The sequence below is a fragment of the Acinonyx jubatus genome, chromosome B2, assembly GCF_027475565.1.
Source record: "Acinonyx jubatus isolate Ajub_Pintada_27869175 chromosome B2, VMU_Ajub_asm_v1.0, whole genome shotgun sequence".
Lineage (NCBI taxonomy): Eukaryota > Metazoa > Chordata > Mammalia > Carnivora > Felidae > Acinonyx > Acinonyx jubatus.
In genome coordinates, this window is record NC_069385.1 from 47,544,647 (window position 1) to 47,559,905 (window position 15,259).

The following is a 15,259-nucleotide window of genomic DNA, read 5'->3' on the forward strand; positions in this document are numbered from 1 at the left end:
TATAGTGTAATATGGGCTTCAGGAGGAGATTTTAGTGATTCAGTACTTACATACAACCCAGTGGTCAACACAAGTGCCCTTCCTAATACTCTTCACCCATTTAGCCCATTCCCTGCCCACATCCCTTTCAGCAAACCTGAGTTAGCTCTCTATAGTTAAGAGTCTCTTATGGTTTGCTTTCCTCTCTTTTTTCCTTCCCCTTTTTTCATCTGTTTTGTTTCTTAAATTCCACTTACGATGGCATTTAGCATTATATATGTCTTTCTCTGACTTATTTCACTTAGCATAATATACTCTAGCTCCATCCACATCATTGCAAACGGCAAGATTTCATTATTTTTAATGGTTGAATAATATTCCATTGTATATATCTATAACACATCTTCTGTATCCATTCATCAGTCTGGACATTTGGGCTCTTTCCATAATTTGGCCATTGTTGACAATGCTGCTATAAAAAGTGGGATTCGTGTGTCCCTTTGACTCTGTATTTTTGTATCCTTTGGGTAAATACCTTGTAGTGCAATTGCTGGGTGGTTCTATTTTTAACTTTTTGAGAATGTCCATAGTGTTTTCCAGAGTGGCTGCTTTCCCTCCAACATTATAATAGGGTTCCCCTTTCTCCACATTGTCACCAACACCTGTTCCTTCCTGTGTTGTTAATTTTAGCCATTCTGACAGGTATAAGGTAATATCTCATTGTGGTTTTGATTTGTATTTCCCTGGTGATGACTGATGTTGAGCATCTTTTCATGTCTGTTAGCCATCTGAGTGTCTTCTTTGGAAAAGGTCTATCCATTTCTTCTGAGCATTTCTTAACTGGATTATTTGTGTTTTGGGTGTTGAGTTTGATAAGTTCTTTATAAATTTTAGATACTAGCCCTTTATCAGTTATGTCATTTGCAAATATGTTCTCCCATTTTTTAGGCTCCCTTTTAGTTTTTTTTTTTTTTTATTGTTTCCTTCACTGTGCAGAAGATTTTTATCTTCATGAAGTCCTAAGAGTTCATTTTTGTTTTGGTTTCCCTTGCCTCCAGGGGCATGTCTAGTAAAAAGTTACTGTGGCTGAGGTCAAGAACGTTGCTGCCTGTGTTCTCCTATAGGATTTTGATGGTTTTCTATCTCACATTTATGTCTTTCATCCATTTTGAATTTATTTTTGTGTGTGGTGTAAGAAAGTGTTCCAATTTCATTCCTCTGCATGTTGCTCTCCAGTTTTCCCATTTGCTATCTTTTTTTTTTTCAATTGGGTATTCCTTCTTGCTTTGTCAAAGATGAGTTGACACATAGTAGTGGCTCCATTTCTGGCTTTTCTATTTTGTTCTATTGATCTATGTGTTTGTTTTTGTGCCTGAACCAAACTGTCTTGATCACTACAGTCTTGTAATATCTTGAAATCTGGAATAGTGCTGCCTCCAGATATTTTTTTTTCAAGATTGATTTGGTGCTTTGGGGTCCATACAGTTCCATACAAATTTTAGGATAGTTTGTTCTAGCTCTTTGAAAAGTGCTGGTGGTATTTAATAGGGATTGCATTCAGAGTGTAGATAGCTTTGGGTAGTGTAGACATTTTAACAATATTTGTTCTTCCCATCCCTGAATGTGGAATGTTTTTCCATGTTTGTGTATGTGTGTGTGTGTCATCTGCACATTTCATTCATGTCTTATAAAGTTTTTAGAGTATAGATCTTTTACCTCTTTTGTTAGGCTTATTCCTAGGTAGCTTTCGGTATTTGGTACAATTGTAAAAGAGATCAATTACTTCATTTCTCTTTTTTCTTCATTTTGGTGTATAAAAATGCAACAGATTTCTCTATGTTGGTTTTAAATACTGTGACATTGCTGAATTCATGTATCTGTTCTGGCAAGTTTTTGGTGGAGTCATTTGGATTTTCTATGAAGAGTACCATGTTATCTGAAAATAGTGAAAGTTTGACGTGTTCCATGCCAATTTGGATATCTTTTATTTTTGTTTTCTTCTTCTTCTTTTTTTTAACGTGTATTCATTTTTGACAGAGAGACAGAGCATGAGTAGGGGAGGGGCAGAGAAAGAGGGAGACACAGAATCTGAAGCAGGCTCCAGGCTCTGAGCTGTCAGCACAGAGCCTGAAGTGAGGCTCGAAACCACAGACTGTGAGATCGTGACCTGAGCCGAAGTGGGATGCTCAACCGACTGAGCCACCCAGACATCCCTGTTTTTGTTTTCTGATTGCTGAGGTTAGGACTTTCAGTATTATGTCAAATAACAATAGTAAGAGTGGACATCTCTGTCTTGGTCCTGACTAAATCTCTCAGTTTTTCCTCATTGAGGATGATGTTAGCTGTGGGTCTTTCATATATGGCCTTTATGATGTTGAGATATGGTCCCTCTCTCCCTACTTTATTGAGGGTTTTTATGAAGAATGGACCCTATTTTATCAAATTATTTTACTGTATCTATTGAGAGGATCAAATGGTTCTTAATCTTTTCTTTTATTAATATAGTGTATCATGTTGATTGATTTGTAAATATTGAACTACCCCTGCAGCCAAGGAATAAATCCCATTTGATAGTAGTAAATAATTCTTTTAATGTACTGTTGAATTCAATTTGCTAGTATCTTCTTGAGAATTTCTGCATTCATGTTCATCACCAATATTGGGCTGTAATTATCTCTCTGCAATTGGCTGTTTTAGTGGAGTCTTTGTCTGGTTTTGGAATCAAGATAATTTTGGCCTCATAGGAGGAGTTTGGTAGTTTTCTTTTAATTTCTATGTGTTGAAAGAATATGAGAAAAATAGGTATTAACTTTTTAAAAATGTCTGGTAGAATTCCCCTGGGAAGCCATCTGGCCCAGGACTCTTGTTTTTTGGGAGATTTTTGACTACTGTTACAATTTATGTGCTGGTTATGGGTTTTTGCAAATTTTCTATTTCTTCCTGTTTCAGCTTAGTTTGTATGTTTTAGAAATTTTATCCATTTCTTCCAGATTGCCCAATTTGTCGGCATATAATTTTTTATAATATTCTGTTATAATTGTATTTTTGTGGTGGTGTTTGTGATTTCTCCTCTTTCATTTATGATTTTATTTATTTGAGTCCTCTCTCTTTTCTTTTTGAGAAGTCTTGCTATAGGGGTTTATCAATATTACTAATTCTCTCCAAGAACCAGCTCTTAGTTTTGTTGAACTGTTCTACTGGTTTTTGTTTGTTTCTATATCATCTATTTCTTCTCTTATCTTTATTATTTCCCTTCTTCTGCTAGATTTAGGCTTTATTTGCTGTTCCTTTTATAGCTCCTGTTAAGTGTAAGGTTAGGTTGTATATTTGAGACTTTACTTGCTTCTTGATATAGACCTGTATTGCTGTATACTTCCTTCTAATGACTGACTTTGCTACATCCGAAGGTTCCGGACTGTCACATTTTCATTTTCATTTGCTTTCATGTATTATTTTTTATTTCTTATTTAATTTCCTGGTTAGCCTATTCATTATTCAGTAGGATATTTTTTACCTCCATGTATTTTTGGACTTTCCAATTTTTTTCTTGTGATTGACTTCAAGTTTCATGGAACTGTGGTGGAAAAATATGCATGGTATGATCTCAATCTTTTGTACTTGTTGAGGCCTGATTTGTGACCACGTATTTGATCTATTCCATGTGCAGTCGAAAAAAATGCGTATTTCACTGTTCTAGGATGAAATGTTCTGAATATATTTATTAAGTCCATCTGGCCCAATGTGTTGTTCAAAGTCGTTGTTTTCTTTGTTGATTTTCTGCTTAATTGATTTGCCCATTGTTGTCAATGGAGAGTTAAAGTCCCCTACTATTATTGGATTATTGTCAAAGAGTTTCTTCATGTTTGTTATTAATTGATTTACCTATTTGGGTTCCTTCAAGTTGGGGGCATAAATAACTACAATTGTTAGATCTTCTTGATGGATAGACCCCTTAATTATGATATGGTGCCCTTCTTCATCTCTTGTTACAATCTTTGTTCTAAAATCTAGTTTGCCTGATATAAGTCTTGTAGGCACATATAGATGTTTGTTTGTTTGTTTGTTTGTTTTTTATCCACTCTGATACTCTGTATCTTTTGATGGGAGCATTTAATCCATTTAGTGCCATTGTATTACCTGTAAAGTCATTGTTTCTGGTAATTTTCTTTGTTCCTTTCTAGTTGTTGCTTTTGGTCTTTCCCACTCAGAGCCCCCTTTAATATTTCTTGCAGGATTGGTTTAGTGGACACAACACGTTTAGTTTTTGTTTGTCTGGGAAACTATTTATTTCTCCTTTTATTCTTATTGACAGCCTTTCTGAATAAAATATTCCTGGATGTATATTTCTCCCATTCACCATGTTGAATATATCATGCCACTCCCTTGTGCCTGCCAGGTTTCTGTGGAGAGATCTGCTGCTAACCTTGTTTGTCTTCCTTTCCTAGAGATTTCTTTTCCCTTGCTGCTTTCAGGTTTTTTTTCCTTATTTTGCAAATTTAACTTTGATATGTCTTGGTGTTAGCCTGCTTTTGTTGATTTTGATGGAAGTTCCCTGTGGCCTCTGGATTTGTATGTCTATTTCTTTCCCCTGAATAGGGAAATTTTCACCTATAATTTGCTCAAATAAACTTTCTGCCCCCTTTCCCTCTCTTCTTCTGGGACATCTATGATACTAATTTTATTATACTTTGGACTCACTGAGTTCCCTAAATCTACATTTGTGATCCAATTTTTTTACTTTCCATCTTCTTTTCAGCTTCATTATTTTCCATAAATTTTATCTTCCTTTTTTTTCTTTTGAATCAAGATGTATTATGCCAAAATAATTTTTAAAATTGAAAGAAAACTCAAAAACAATACCAGAAGTGAAATCAGAAGCATAACTATAGCTATAGTTTATAATATAATATTTTTGTTATGGAATCGTACTGTTTTCTCCTCCAAAATAAACATACATTGGAGGATGTACATCTGTGATTGATTGATTGATTTTATATTTGTGATTTTATTTTATTTTTCAAAATTTATTTTTGAAGTAATAAACTTTATTATTTTTTTTCTGGAATGGAATTTAGTAATTCATCACTTACATATAGCACACGGTGCCCATCTCACCAAGTGTCCTCTTCAATGCCCCTCACCCCTTTAGTTCTTCCCTCCAAACAACACCACACAGGCAGCCCTCAGTTTATTTTCTGTATTTAAGAGTCTCTTATGGTTTCTCTCCCTCTCTGTTTTTATATTATTTTTGCTTCCCTTCCCTTCTGTTCATCTGTTTTGTATCTTAGATTACACATATGAGTGAAATCATGTATTTGTCTTTCTCTTACTGACTTAGTTCGCTTAGCATAATACCCTCTAGTTCAATCTACATTGTTGCAAATGGCAAGATTTCAATATTTTTGATCACTGAGTAATATACCATTATATATTTGGGTGTATATAATCATATGCACATATATATACCACATCTTTATCCATTCATCAGTTGATGGACATTTGGACTCTTTCCATACTTCAGCTATTGTCAATAGTGCTGCTGTAAACATTGGGTACATTCTCCAATATATGGTTATTTTGGAGGAGAAAATAGTATAATTCTACAACAAAAATATTATATTATAAACTATAGCTATAATTATGTTTCTGATTTCATTTCTGATATTGTTTCTTGAGTTTTCTTTCCATTTTAAAAATTATTTTGGCATAATACATTGTGACTCAAAAGAAAAATAACGGAAGATAAAATTATGGAAAATAATGAAGCTGAAAAGAAGATGGAAAGTAAAAAAATTAGGTCTCAATTTTTACAAAGGTGCATGTGCCCCTTCGAATCACCAGTCCTATATCCTTTGGGTAAATACCTAGTAGTGCAGTTTCTGGGTCTTAGGGTGGCTCTATTTTTAATTTTTTGAGGAAACTCCATACTGTTTTCAAGAGTGGTTGCACCAGTTTGTATTCCCACCAGTAGTTCAAAAGTGTTCCTCTTTTTCTGCATCCTTGCCAACATCTGTTGTTGCCCCAGTTTTAATTCAGACATGTGTGAGGTGGTATCTCATTGTCATTTTGATTTGTATTTCCCTGGTGATGAGTGATGTTGAACATCTTTTCATGTGTCTGTTAGCCATCTGGATGTCTTCTTTGGAAAAGTCTCTATTCATGTCTTTTGCCCAATTCTTCAGTGCATTATTTGTTTTTTGGGTATTGAGTTTGATAAGTTCTTTATAGATTTTGGATACTAACCCTTTATCTGATATGTCATTTACAAATATCTTCTCCAATTCTGTCGGTTGCCTTTTAGTTTTGCTGATTGTTTCCTTTGCTGTGCAGAAGATTTTTATCCTGATGAGGTCCCAATAGTTCATTTTTGCTTTTGTTTCCCTTACCTCTGGAGATGTGTTGAGTAAGAAGTTGGTATGGCCAAGGTCAAAGAGTTTTTTGCCTGTTTTCTCCTCTAGGATTTTGATGGTTTCCTGTTTTACATTTAGGTCTTTCATGCATTTTGAGAAATATTGTTGTGTATGGTGTAAGAAAGTGGTTCAGGCTCATTCTTCTGCATGTCACTGGCCAGTTTTCCCAACACCATTTGTTAAAGAGACTGCCTTTTTCCATTGGATATTCTTTCCTGCTTTGTTAAAAATTAGTTGGCCATTCGTTTGTGGGTCCATTTCTGGCTTCTCTATTCTGTCCCATTGATCTATGTGTCTGTTCTTGTGCCAGCACCATACTGTCTTGATGATTACAGCTTTGTAATACAGATTGAAGTCCGGAATTGTGATGTCTCCAGCATCAGTTTTCTTTTTCAGGATTGCTTTGGCTATTTGGGGTCTTTTCTGGTTCCATACAAATTTTTGTATTATCTGTTCTAGCTCTCAGTTTTCCCCCATTGAGGATGATATTAGTGATGGGCCTTTCATATATAGCCCTTATGATTTTGAGATATGATCCTTCTATCCCTACTTTCTTGAGGGTTTTTATCAATAAAGGATGCTATATTTTTTAAAATGCTTTTTCAGCAAACATTGAAAGGATTATGTGGTTCTTATCCTTTCTTTTAGTAATGTGATGTATCACATTGATTGATTTGCATATATTGAACTAGCCCTGCATCCCAGGAATAAATCCCACTTGATCTTGGTGAGTAATTCTTTTAATGTGTTGTTGGATCCAGTTTGCCAGTATCTTATTGAGAATTTTTGCATCCATGTTCTTCAGGGAAATTGATCTGTAATTATCCTTTTTAGTGGAGTCTTTGATTTTGGAATCAAGGTAATGCTCACCTTGTAGAATGTGTTTGGAAGTTTTCCTTCCATTTCTATATTTTTGGAACAGCTTCAAAAGAATAGGTGTTAACTCTTCTTTAAATGTTTGGTAGAATTCCCCTGGAAAGCCATCTGGCCCTGGACTCTTGTTTGGGAGATTTTTGATTACTTATTCAGTTTGTTTATGGGTTATGCCTGTGTTCAAATTTACTTTTTCTTTCTGTTTCAGTTTTGGTAGTTTATATGCTTCTAGGAATTTGTCCATTTCTTCCAGATTGCCCAATTTGTTGGTGTATAATTGCTCATAATATTCTCTTATTATTGTTTGTATTTCTGTAGTGTTGGTTGTGATCTCTCCTCTTTCATTTGTGATTTTATTTATTTGGGTCCTTTCCTCTTTTTTTTTGATCCTTTCTTTCCTAATTGATTTTTGCTCCAATCTTTATTATTTCCCTTCTTCTGATGGTTTTGGGTTTATTTGCTGTTCTTTTTCCAGCTCTTTTAGGTGTCAGGTTAGGTTATATATTTGAGACTTTTGTTCCTTCTTTAAGAAGGCCTGGATTCCTATATACTTCTCTCTTTTGACTGCCTTTGCTGCATCCAGGGGGATTTGGGCTGTTGTGTTTTCATTTTCATTGGCTTCCTTGTACTTTTTAATTTCCTCTTTAATTTCTTGGTTGACCCATTCATTCTTTAGTAGGATGTTCTTTAATCTCCAAATATTCATGGTCTTTCCAAATGTTTTCTTGTGGTTGACTTCAAGTTTCATAGTACTATGATCTGAAAATATGCAAGGTATGATCTCAATCTTTTTATACTTGTTGAGACTTGATTTGTGATCTAGTATGTGGTCTATTCTGGAGAATGTTCCATGTGCACTTGAGAACATGTTTTCTGTGGCTTTAGGATGAAATGTTCTGAATATATCTGTTAAGTCCATCTGGTCCAGTGTACCATTCAAAGTCATTATTTCCTTTTTGATTTTCTGCTTACATGATCTGTCCATTAGTGTAAGTGTGGTCTGGAAGTCCCCTAGTATTAAGGTACTATTAACAATGGGTTTCTTTATGTTTGTGATTAAGTGATTTATATATTTGGGTTCTTCTACATTGGGGACATAAATATTTACAATTGTTAGATATTCTTCATGGATAATCTCCTTAATTATAATATAATGCCCTTCTTCACTTCTTATTTTTATTTTAAAATCTAGTTTGTCTGATATAAGTATGACTACTCCAGCTTTCTTTTTATGACCATTAGCATGATAGATGGTTCTCTATCCCCTTACTTTCAATCTGCAGGTGTCTTTAGGTCTAAAATGAATCTCTTGTAAGAAGCATACAGATGGGTCTTGTTTTCTTGTCCATTCTGATACCCTATGTCTTTTGATTGGAGGGTTTAGTCCATTGACATTTAGAATGAGTACTGAAAGATATGAATTTAGCACGATTTTGTTGCCTGTTGAGTTGGTGCTTCTGGAGGTGTTCTCCAGTCCTTTCTAGTCTGTTGGTTTTGGTCTTTTTCGTTTTGTTTTGTCTTTTCTCCAAAGTGTTCCCCTTAAATTTCTTGTAGGGATGGTTTAGTGGTCATGAATTCCTTTAGTTTTTGTTTGTCTGGGAAACTCTTTATCTCTCCTTTTATTTTGAATGACAGACTTACTGGATAAAGACTTCTTGGCTGCATATTTTTCTGATTCAGCACATTGAATACATCCTGCCACTCTTTTCTGGCCTGCCAAGTTTCTGTGGATAGGTCTGCTGCAGACTTGATCTGTCTTCCTTTATAGGTTAAGGAAATTTTTTTCCTTGCTGCTTTCATAATTATTTCCTTGTCTGTGTATCTTGTGAATTTGACCTGATATGTCGTGGTGATGGTCAGTTTTTGTTGAATCTAATGGGAGTTTTCTGTACTTCTTAGATTTTGATGTCTGTGTCCTTCCCCAGATTAGGAAAAATTTCTGCTATAATTTACTCACATAAACCTTCTGACTCTTTTTCTCTCTCTTCATCTTCTGGGACTCCTTTGATTCAGATGTTACTTCTTTTTAATAAGTCACGGAGTTCTCTAAGTCTTGTATCGTGATCTTTTGCTTTTGTTTCCCTCTTTTTTTCTGCTTCTTTTATCTTCATAATTTTATCTTCTAAATTACTGATTCTCTGCTCTCCTTTGTCAATCCTTGTCCTCATGGCCCCATTTGAGATTGCATCTTGGTTATAGCATTTTTAATTTTGTCCTGACTAGATTTTATTTCTTTATCTCTGCGGAAAGGGATTCTATAATAAAATAGAATAAAATGAAATTTCAAAAATGACATAGAATAAAAAATTTAATAAAAAATAAAGTAAAAAGAATATAAAAATTAAATTTTCTTTCTGTCAAGTTCTGTGGCTCAAGTTATGCAGATTGTTAATACTCGGATCAATTTCCTAGGTGTTCAAAATGCTTTGGTGTTGATCTAGCTGTGTGTCAGGGACAAGACAAGCTCAGGATCTGCATGCTGCTCTGCCATCTTAACTCTAATCCATACTTTTATATCCCTCAACTTCTATCATCCTTGTGGTCATTACATCTCTCTTTTTTTTTTTTTTCCATTTTTATTTCGGCATGACTATTTAAGTCTTTTATCTCTGGTAAGGGTCTCTATGGTTTCTTCTATGCTTTTCTTAAGCCCAGCTAGTATTTTTATGATTGTTTTATTAAATTCTTGTTCAGATATATTATTTATATCAATTTTGATTAGCCCCCTGACATTGGCCTCTTCTTATTTTTTTCTTTTGGGATGAATTCCTCAGTCTTGGCATTTTATCTGGGTCTTTGTCTTTTGTGTGTTAGGAAAGACTGTGCCTGGTCTATTTCCATTAGAGCTGAAGCTCTGCAGCAATCTATGATCAGTATACCTGGTGTGTGCAGGGGTGAGGGAGTTATGCTGCTCTTCTGAGGGAGGGGCCTGCTACTGCCTTGGCTCTTAATCATACTTGCTCTATTAAAAAAGGCACCTGCCACACTCATGGGGGTGTGGCTTGGTGTAAGCAGTTCAAACCTCTGCTGTGCCTCTTGCTGAAGTCCATCTGTTTTGATGGGAGGTATGAAAAATTACATCAGTCTGCTCTCTTAGCCAAAGAGGGGAGTTTGTGACTAATGCTATTCAGGAAGCCCTTACAGAAGAGTGAACAATCTCCCTTTTTGTGTCTCAGGCTTCTATCTGGTCCCTGCCTTCACCCTGTCTGTGTCTGAGCTGTCTGCCCACGTGGCAGCACAGTTCTCCCGTTTTTTATGTCAAGTGCATGATGAAGTTCCTAAACTCCAGATTTGAGTGGCTGGGTGCAGGGGAGGGCCTCGTCACACGGTAGCCAGTGCAGGTTTGTCCCACAAGGGCAGTCCCATGAATGCCCAGGGCTTTGGGGTTTATGGTAAAGCATAACAAAAAGCCAGTGACGAGTTTAGCTGCCCTCACCAGCTGCCTCTGCTCATATGCTAACGAACAGTGCAGTGCAATGTTGCCCCATAGCCCTTATGTCTTCTGAGAAGCAATGCTGCCTCTCCCAAATCCACTCGTTGAAAGGGAACTGTCTCTCCCAGAACAACCCATGGGATCCTCAGATCACACTCTCCACTCCCAGGCCCCTGCCCTCCTTCTCCATTGAAGCACTGCTACGCCCACCAAGCTTGTCACTGGTGATGGTGGGGACTTCTAAAACTTCAGAGTTTCAGCTCTGCTGCTTGTAAAAACTTGTGATAATCAGCCCCTCTCATTCTTCCCAGTCAGTGGTTTCGGGGAAGTGTTTTTCTCATACAATCCCCTGCGTGCTGTTTTATCTTTCTCTCTCCTCTCTCCGTGATCAGGGATCCTTAGTCTTGGCAGCACCATGATTCTTTTCTCCCCCAAATCACATCACCACACCTCCTATATTCCGCAATGTGGCCTCTTTTCACTCTCTAGTTGTGCAGTTTGTTCTCTCAGTCCTCAGATAGATTTCCTGAGTGTTCAGAATGATTTGATATTTATATAGCTCTGCTCAAGGGACGAGGCAAGCATAAGGTCCTTGTCCTACTCCACAATCTTAACTCTTCCTCCTCCTCCACCTATTTTTAAATCAGATTGTTTTGTTTGTTTGTTTTTTTACGATTGAATTGTATGAATTCTCCATATATCTCGGATAGTAACCTTTTATCAGATAGAGAGTTTGCAAATATCTTTTCCCATTCAGTAGGTTGGCTTTTAATTTTGTTGATTTTCTTTGCTATGCATAAGTTTTTTAGTTTGATGTGGTCCCACTTGTTGATTTATAGTCTTATTTCTTGTGCTCTTCATGTCATCCAAAAACTATTGTCAAGTCTCATGACAAGGATGTTACCCCCTATATTTTCTTCTAAGAGTTTTATGGTTTCAGGTTTTATGTTCAAGTAGTTAGTCCATTTTGAGTTAAGGTTTTTATATGGTATAAGATCGAGATTCAGTTTCATTCTTTTGCATGTGCCCATCCAATATTCCCAATTCCATTTATTTAAGAGACTCTGCTTGAATTTTTAAAAGATGGCAAAGATTAACATGTACTCCTCAACAAGAAGCTTTCTGCCATTTGGCCAGAATCTTATCATTCACATCAGTAAAGATCTTCCTTTAAAAACGTTCTATTGTCATTTATTTAACGTAAAGTTTATAAATATTTTGTTTGTTTTCTTATTTGGCATCATAGACTTTAATCTCAGTAGCAAGCAGATCACCTTAAAACTACCAGAAAAAAGGGCAGCTAGTTAGCTCAGTCATTTAAATGTCCAACTCTTGATTTCTGCTCAGGTCAATGATTTCATGGTTCATGAGTTCAAACCTCACATCAGGTTTTGCACTGACAGCGTGGAGCCTGCTTGGGATTCTCTGCCTCCATCTCTCTCTGTCCCTTTCTCACTTGCTTTCTCTCAAAAATAAATAAACATTAAAAAAAACTACCAGAATAATAAATTATTTATCTAATTTAAAAAATGATGACACTGGACCAGGAAAAACCACAGAAGTGTTTGAGCATTCTTCCTCACTGTATAGCATGTCTTATCAAATTGGGCAAAGATAGTGACAAAATGGACTGTTCTATCACTAGTAAAAAGAGGATCAGTATACATAGATATAAAACTTATTTAGCTCAAAATACCAGGAAAGCAGCAGCCTTTTCAATTACTCTTGTCAACAACCAATAGTGACTTTGTTTTGATTGCTTTAGAACCTGCCTCCCTTGTCTTAATAGTCCTTGTAACTACTTAAGTAGATTTATTCAAGTTAATAATCCTTATTTTTGTCACTGTCAAATGTATACCACACTTAGATAGATAAATTGAGATGACAAAGAAAGTCTCCTTGATATGGTTTTTACAAAAGTCATCTCTGATTGTGTATTCTCCTATTTGACTATTGATTGATTATATTCCAACTCCTTAATCGTCTTCACCTTCATTTTCTAACAAATATTTTTCAAAACTCAATTTGGATAAGAAATCTGACTCAAAAAATTATTGGTGCTATTTGGAATATATACATGATGAGCACCTAAAAGACAAAAATGCCCACATGCTTTTTGTTAGTAATGAGTGCTCACACAAATAGCCTGATTTTACAAAAAGTGATAAAGGTTTTGGGTTTTTTTTTTTTTCAAATAAATCATGAAGCTTTTGATTTCCTGACTTCTTAAGAGGAAAATATATTTTTTCCATTTTACTTAGTTTGTTGGACAAGAAATCCAAACTTCCCATGTAGAAATTTTAGGAAAAAATAAATAAACAGATCTGGGTTCAAATGATAAAGATAATAACTGAAACAAACACATATATAAGCACTTTTTATGTGCCAGACGCTATTCTAAGACTCTACCTGCATAACACATGCATTATTTATATTCCCCCCAAATCTTCTGAAGTGTGAGCTATCTCTGTATCCATTTCATAGATGAGAACATTGAGGCTCATGTATGTAAATAGAATAGTGATTCAGAAGCTTTTCTAAAGCCACACATCTACTGAATGTCAAAGATAAATTTGAGCCTTGGTAGTCCAGAGCCTATATTCTTTTTTTTTTTAGGGTAGATTTTATTTTATTTTATTTTATTTTATTTTATTTTATTTTATTTTATTTATTTTATTTTCAATATATGAAGTTTATTGTCAAATTGATTTCCATACAACACCCAGTGCTCATCCCAAAAGGTGCCCTCCTCAATACCCATCACCCACCCTCCCCTCCCTCCTACCCCCCATCAACCCTCAGTTTGTTCTCAGTTTTTAAGAGTCTCTTATGCTTTGGCTCTCTTCCACTCTAACCTCTTTTTTTTCCTTCCCTTCCCCCATGAGTTTCTGTTAAGTTTCTCAGGATCCACATAAGAGTGAAACCATATGGTATCTTTCTCTGTATGGCTTATTTCACTTAGCATCACACTCTCCAGTTCCATCCATGTTGCTACAAAGGGCCATATTTCATTCTTTCTCATTGCCACATAGTACTCCATTGTGTATATAAACCACAATTTTTTTATCCATTCATCAGTTGATGCACATTTACAGAGCCTATATTCTTAAGCACTACATTTTATAAATTATTCAACACAGTGCTTAGGACACAGGTCATAATCAATGCAAGTGTTTGTTCTCTTACTTTCTTCCGCCTATAGGAATCTATGTTACTGGTTCTTATAAAGGTGCTTTTATTTATTACCTTTTCTTATCATGTCCTTTGAAAGTTCTGAAGCAGAAGGTCACATTCTCCAGGCCTGAACAGTAACTGCCTTGTATCGCCCATGAGTTTGCTGCAAAGTAGATAGAAACCCAACACACTAGAACTTCCATTTGCAAATCTTCTAGGCCATGGGCACATCAATATCAAGTGGTGGTTTTTGTGGAATATTTGGAAAGATTTTCCCCTGAGGAAAAAGGAAATTGGTGACTGGAAGGAAACATTTTTAATCCCTGTTGAGACAAGAAAAATGTAGAAAATTTCTGATTTTGGAACCAAATTTCTCTTAAATGCATTTTTTTTTGTGTGACAAGGGGTAGTTATTTCCAAATAACATCCTAATTTGAAACTTTCTTTCTCAGAAAATAATTATGAAGATGTAGGAAGGGGAGAGACCTTGAATTTAGCTATATAAATTTTAATAAATATTTAACTGTCTCTGACATGCATTATTTTCATTCATTCATTAAGCAGTGCTGCTAGGCATTAGAGCTGGTATGGAGATAGACTAACAACTAATGTACTAGTACTCTTAAGGGACTATACAATATTAGACAAGACATATAAGTAAGTATGAATGAACAGATAACATTATTATTATGGAATTAAAGCCATAGTAGATGCTGTAGTTGTGCATAGAATGGATATCCTACTTATCACCTTTAAGATGAACAGGAGGTAGCAAGCAGAGGTAAGAAATAAGTGGTCCAGGAGAGAGAACATCCAAGCAAAGCCCCTAAGTTCAGAAAGAGTCTAAAATACAGGGTGTATCAATACTTTTAGATTCTGTGTGATGAGCCTTGATTTTCTTTTCCAATGGCTTAAACAATATGTCTCTAGTAAAACTTTATATTTAAAAAAATGATGGAAAATTTATTGTCTCTGTACAAGTTCACACCCTTACAGTAGTCTTTCCATTTCCAGATGTTATCCTCAGGACAGTTGTCCTTGTTAACACTCAGTATTTCAATATGTGCTACCACATTTCCCCTTCCCATCTATAATTTGGTACCAAGTTTGAAGCCGTTATTTGACATGTTAGTGTTATAATTAACTGAAAATGATTGAAGCACATTTTTGTATGTCCTTTAACAATAGAGTTAAGCCTGCCAGGGTCACAATTGACAAAATATGCAGTGATAAAAGAGACATTTGGACTGTACTTGGCAAATGTATGATCTTTCATTTTCTGAAAATAAGATGGTTCTCTGTTTTTTCTTTAGAACACAAATGCTCCATGTACCATTTGATAACTATGAGAAATGGAAAATAGTCTCTTTCCCCCTCTCTAAGCTTGGTC